At 51.3% G+C, this 6049-nt stretch overlaps 1 protein-coding gene across 5 annotated transcripts in view; it reads right to left on the reverse strand.

Annotated features, from left to right (window-relative positions):
• The window catches only part of LOC144121999 (monocarboxylate transporter 9-like), a 60066-nt gene extending 59817 nt beyond the window's left edge, over positions 1 to 249 (reverse strand). The window contains exon 1 of one of the 5 annotated variants that reach the window (XM_077655494.1): positions 167 to 235. The gene's annotated coding sequence lies outside the window, so the exon portion shown is untranslated. Of the gene's footprint in view, positions 1 to 166 lie in introns of all 5 variants that reach the window. The other 4 variants (XM_077655489.1, XM_077655493.1, XM_077655488.1 and 1 more) reach the window with 4 other exon arrangements.
• Positions 250 to 6049: the final 5800 nt, after the last annotated feature.

The raw sequence follows: 6049 nt of genomic DNA on the forward strand, positions 1-6049 counted from the left end.
GCTGCGCACTTTCGGAAACCATTTGTAATATTCACAAAGTTGTACCTTAAAATTCACAGGGGCGCTTCCGCCAGAAAAGTGCAAGGCGCTATCTTGTCTTACGGCAGCAAGTCATTTCTAAAACAGCAGGCTTTGTTTAATCGCAAAAGCAAAAGCTCATTCTTACGGTGTTTGTATCAGGAAGAGTGCAGGTATCCAGTTTGGCGGCGTCTACTGTGAAAACCGCTCTCAAAACACTGTGTGCGCAGAGAACGAGAACAGCCTCCTGTATGAAGCAGCGGATGCACAGCTGCCACCGGAAAAAGCCCACGTGGTTGCAGCGGTTGACCTATAAGCTGGAGTACGATATGTGCTAAAGATAAGCCAGCAGGCTTTCCTTGCAGACCAAGTGGGAGTAATAAAATCCAGCACACAAGAATTTAAAAACTAAAGCGGGAGATATAGCAGCGGTTCGCACCTACAGTAATTCCTGCAAACGGTCTCCATCTGACAAGACAAACACGGCGCGTGCCTTTTGGGTCGTTGCACTGGCGTTGAAGTAGCATGTCTAGTAGGTTTCCGACAGATCGCCAGCCATGCACCTTTCGCTGCAGGAACTGGTGGGGGACAGGTGCGCTCAGACGCTGCGCAATGGCGGATGCTTCCTTTTTCGTTGCTTGTCATCTGCTCCTTCCTGAACGCAGATGCAGAGTACAAGCCGTGTTTTACCATCACTCTTTCCTTGATTTCTTCTCCCAGCCTTCCTGTGAGGCCAACGCTGATAGCCAGCAAAAGGCATGACCGGATGACGCATGTATTATAAAGTGGCGAAGAGACCAAAGATGCCCCAGAATGCGACCCGAAGATTGAGCGCCTAAGTTGAGCGTCTTGACCGTGTGCGAATGAAAGTCACAAGAGTGGCCCAGTGCCACGCCGTAGGCGCTTAGGTGCTGCAAAGACTCAGTTTGGCAAGTGGCGTCATACCTCGTACAACGCTTCCCTTACTAACAGTGTGACAGAAAAACACTTTGCTAGCACATATTCAGCAGTTATCAGTGCTTCAGTCGTGGCCCTGTGGAATGTCACGACTCAGTCCCAATGGCCAACAGAAATAGGTAGGAAGCAATAAAACAATCGGTAATAATTTTGGTTACAGAAATTTTTTGCACATATTCTGGCATTCAGTAGAAAGAAAGATGAGGAAAGAAATTTGTGTTTTCAAACAGGAAAGCATCGCAAAAAGCAGGTGGTTTGCTAGAGAGCATTGATATTCGGTATGTGGAAGTGAAAGTAAGAACGGCTTTAGTTGAAAGGAAAAAAAAAATTGCAGTGGCGTCCCTCGCCTGCTTTGACGACCGAAGCTGCTCGTCGTCATTACGCGAATGCTGGAAAGCCTCAACACAGGCCACAATAAAACAGCCACTGATATGGAACAATGTTTAAATGCCCTTGGAACTTCCGTAACGTGGACAGTAGCAACCTATGACCCCTTGAAATTTGCGCCTAATGTTACGACATAGACACGTTGGCGCTCCTCTCATGTGCTCCCAACATAGCACAGTGGCTATGGAGACCTTGTATAGATGCATGGTTACGGTTAGATTCTTATCTTCTACCCAAACGAACACTTGAGCGAGAGAAGAAAAAAACGGGGAGACGCTTAAGCTCCGCCTTGAAGCCCCAACTCGATGGACACTTCTCGGCGTTAGAGAGGAGCGGCTGCGCGCAAGCGCCGTGCTGCGACGGGCGTCGAAAAAGGGCATGCACCTCCATGGCCGGGCTAAAGGGGAGCGGCGCGCGCTCTCGTGCCGCTCCCCTTTAGCCCGGCCATGGCACCACAGTGCTTCTGGCACTGGCTCGCTCCCCCTCTCGAGGCGACGCAAGGACTTTCAAGGTGTCAAGAAAAGGGGTTTGGGAGGCGCTGAAATGACAAACGCTGAAAAAGAGTGCGAGAAACTGAAAGAGCTCCAAGCCTCTTTCAATTCCTCCAATTCCTTCGAGTTCCTCCGAAAACGGAGGAATTCCACTGGAAGCGCATGGTACTCGCTCAATTCTGACATCTATAACTTAAATGCTCATAATTACTGATGTATGCCTCAGTACAGTTCTCGAAGATACGTTTCTATGAAACCCGTGCATTCCTTAGACGTGCCTTTATTCATGTACAAACGTCGAGCCGTCGTGGCGGAAAAAGAAATCTAAGCGTGCTGAGATTTCTCCACCCGCCGTGGTGGCTAAGTGGTTAGAGCGCTCGGCTACTGATCCGGTGTGTACGGGTTCGAACCAGACCGCGGCGGCCGCGTTTCGATCGAGGCGAAACGCATCCGTGCGCTGTGCGATGTCAGTGCACTTTGAAGATAAAAATATGAAAATTGGTATTTGGGGAAAGCAAATGGCAGAGTACCTGCCAAATATCTCGGCGGTCGCTTGAATCGCGCCGTAACGGAAGGGATAAAGGAAGGAAGAGGGGCCATAGTGGAAAGCTCCGGAATAATTTCGACCACTTGGGAACCTTTAACCTGCACTGACATCGCACGGCACACGGGCGCCTTTGCGTTTCGCCTCTTTCGAAACGCGGCCGCCACTGTCAGGTTCGGACGTTAAAGATCCCCAGGTGGTCCACATTATTCCGGAAACCTAGACTGCGGCACCATTTCTTCCTTTCTTCTCATTCCCTCCTTTAACCTTTCCCTTACGGCGCGGTTGAGGTGTCCGCCACTATGTGAGACAGTTACTGCGCCATTGCCTATCCTCCAAAAACAATTTTAAATTTTTGCTTACATTTCTGCCTCTACGTTTGAACATGCATAAAGGCGCGCCTGGTAAAAAAAATTAAAATTGTTTTTTTTTCGGAAAAGAAAATGTGCAGTATATGCCTCATATGTCGGCGCGCACCTGAACCGCGGGGTAAGGGAAGGGATAAAGGAGGGAGTTAAAGAATGGAAGGAAGAGGTGCCGTAGTGGAGGGCTCCGTAATAATTTCGACACCCTGGGGATCTTTAACGTGCACTGATATCGCACAGCACACGGGCACCTTAGCGTTTCGAAACGCAGCCGCCGCGGTCTAGTGAATGCACGGGTTTTGAAGCGAAAGTTTTGCTACACTACCTCGTAAGGATTTCGCGGTATTTGCGGTTTTTACCTTCAAGTGAGCCAGAGGTCAAACACCTTACGGCGTGGTTTGAGTGTCCACCGGTATATATGAGACAGCTACTACGCAATTTCCTTTCTTCAAAACCAATTTTAAAAACCGATGCAATTTTCTTCGATAGCAAATGGGAGGCTCATGACAGTACCCCTGGCAAGGTGGGCACCTCAGTCGCGCTTTAAACTTTGTGGTTGTTGATGGTGAAAACATGCAATCATAGAGAGAGGTGTTGGGGGTCGTGACGTGATAGGTCCCGCCTCTACAACCACTAGGTGGATGCCTAGTCAGGCACCCCATTGCGGTTGCCGCAGCCCAGGCACGATGCTTTAAAGCCCTTTGGGCCTCGGGGTGCAGCAGCCGGACAGGGTCGCCTCCCAGCCCTCTCGCGTGGGGCTTGGGATAGGGAGTTGGGATGTGTTCTGCCGGCAGGCCCACACCATGTGCTAGGTGTCACACCCCACCAAAGTGCGAGCCCCACTCGTCGAATTGAGGATTGAAATGCTTTAGAGTTGCCGGACACAGCATCGTGTTAGTGAGCAGGCGCGGGAGAACCCGCACGTTGGCCTTCCGCAGCCCTTTGCAAGGGGTGGGAGGAGATTGGTGCGTGGATTTTTAATAATCGCATATTTCCTTAAAAGTTTAAGCCGGATTGAAATCGGAGTCCTGGTCAGCGTCGGGTCCCGTGGGAAATGTCCGGAGAGAGAGCGCGTGGTAGCAACCACTGTCCTAACCACTGTCCTAACCGTCCTAACCACTGAGCCACCGCGGCGGGGCACTTTCAAAACCAATTTTCAATTTTCTGCCGGTTCGGTCGAAACAAAGAACTCAAGCACAGCTGAGAAGGCGGCTATCGCCATGGCAATGACCAGCCCCAAAGCAGTCACTATAATTAGCGACTCGAAGGTGGCTATAAGCAATTTCACGCGGGGTATGATGGATGGATGGAAACAACTTTTATTAGAAAAAAGGAAAGAAAAAATCTTCCAGGGTGGTCCCCTACTGGTCCAGGAGTCCGCGAACTTGAGCTTCACATAAAGCCCAATCTGCCAGCCATTTCTGGCCGGCCGGTTCCGCGGTCCGTAAAGCAGCTTCCCAGGAAGAATGAGTGAGATTTTGGATTGGGGGTACTGCCTGTGGGGAAGGACATTCCCAAAGGTAGTGAAAAAGTGTGGATCTGAGCATGCCACAGGTGTTACAATGAGGAGGAAAGGTGGGGTGAAACCATGAGAGACGGTAGGGTGAAATAAAGCAGCCCGTCTGTAATTGTCGCCATGTGGCGCTGGTTAAGGGCGACAAAGTACTGTGGGGTGGTGGTAATGTCATGCGGCTGAGTTTGTAGAATGCGGTGATTTGATGATATGTGTAAAGGACCGATGGGGCCTCTTGCGCAGGGTTGGGTGCCTGATCGTCCGAGGTGCGGGAGGAGAGTTCTCGAGAAAGCGCATGAACGCGCTGACTACCGGGGATGGAGGCATGACCAGGAATCCAGAGTAACCGTTCGGTCGAGAGAGGTGGCTGCTCTCCTACTATCTGCACGTGGTAGCGATTGTGGCTCGGCTTGAGCCAGTGAGCAGGCCTGTGCACTTTCCTTTTCTTTCTTCCTGGCAACAACAGACAGACAGAGGTGGCTGTGGCAAGAATATGATGTGTGGGCGGCGTCGCCACACCCTTTAGGTAGTGGCGGCATGCGGCCTGGGAATCTGTGCAAATTTCGGTTACGTTTTTGTCAATGGTGGAGTGGGCCAGCGCTAGTACGATGGCGGCTCCTTCCGCCTCTGCAGGAAAATTATTTCAAATAGTGGCGGCGGCCCCCACACCGCCGTCTTCATAGGCTGCGACTGCCGTGAGGAATCCTACTTTAGAATTTTCTGCCACGTCGACATAAAGGATATCGGAGCGGCTGCTGTATGTTTTGGTGTAATATCTCGCTGGAGCCTGCCCCCTACCCTGCTGGAGGCTAGCGCTCATATTGCGCGGTAGGGGCTCCTGATATATGTGATCCTGCGTGCGCAGAGAAATCATGTAAGGTGTAGGACTTGTTGGGGTAGGAATGGGTGGATTGAGACGGAGCGGTCGCAGTAGGCATTGTCCTGTTTCCGTGCGACTTAGGCGGACTTATTGGTTGGTGCGCTGAGCCTCTATTAATTCGATCACGGTATTGTGGGTACCCTTGGCCAGGAGGCGTTTCGTGCTAACCGCCCGTGGAAGACGTAGGGCGGAAGTGACAGCCGTGCATATTAGGATGCCTGCCTGTTGTGCTTGGCGCTGAGTGAGTATGTGGTGTGGGAGGTGGTATGTAATGCGGATGATGATTAATGCATTTGTTATACTGAGGGTCTCGCGTTCAGACAGCCCATGATTGCGTGCTGCCACCCGCTTGATTATTGCATGCACCTGTTCGGTCTGTCTTTGCAACAGCTCAAGGGTGGGGGTAGCATTGAGTGTGTTGTTAATGAGAAGGCCGAGAATCTTCACCTGAGACATAATGGGCACTGGATTCCCATACATGTGCAGTTCAATGGGGGGGGGGTCACTGGGCAGTTGTTTCAGCTGCAAGATTTCTGATTTATTTGGAGAGGAACGGAGGCCTGTGTTTGCTAATGGGGTGGTTGTGATGGCTATGGCAGATTGCAGGATATCGTGGGCTGTTCTAATGGATCCTCCCGTTGTCCTGAGGGTTATATTATCATCGTATACGGCTGTGTGGAGCCCTGAGATAGCAGGAAGGGTCTATGCCAGTGGCCTAGGGCAATGTTAAGAAGTTAAGGTGATAGGACCGCCCCTTGCGGGGTTCCCGGTTAGGCAGGGGGAAAGGCTGGGAGGCGACATCCTCAAGATAGAGTTTTACCGTGCGTCCTGAAGGAAGGCCCGAATATATTGCCATATGCGGGTGCCACAGCCCGTGGTGGCAAATGTCGTCAG

The sequence above is a fragment of the Amblyomma americanum genome, chromosome 2, assembly GCF_052857255.1.
Source record: "Amblyomma americanum isolate KBUSLIRL-KWMA chromosome 2, ASM5285725v1, whole genome shotgun sequence".
NCBI classification, from domain to species: domain Eukaryota; kingdom Metazoa; phylum Arthropoda; class Arachnida; order Ixodida; family Ixodidae; genus Amblyomma; species Amblyomma americanum.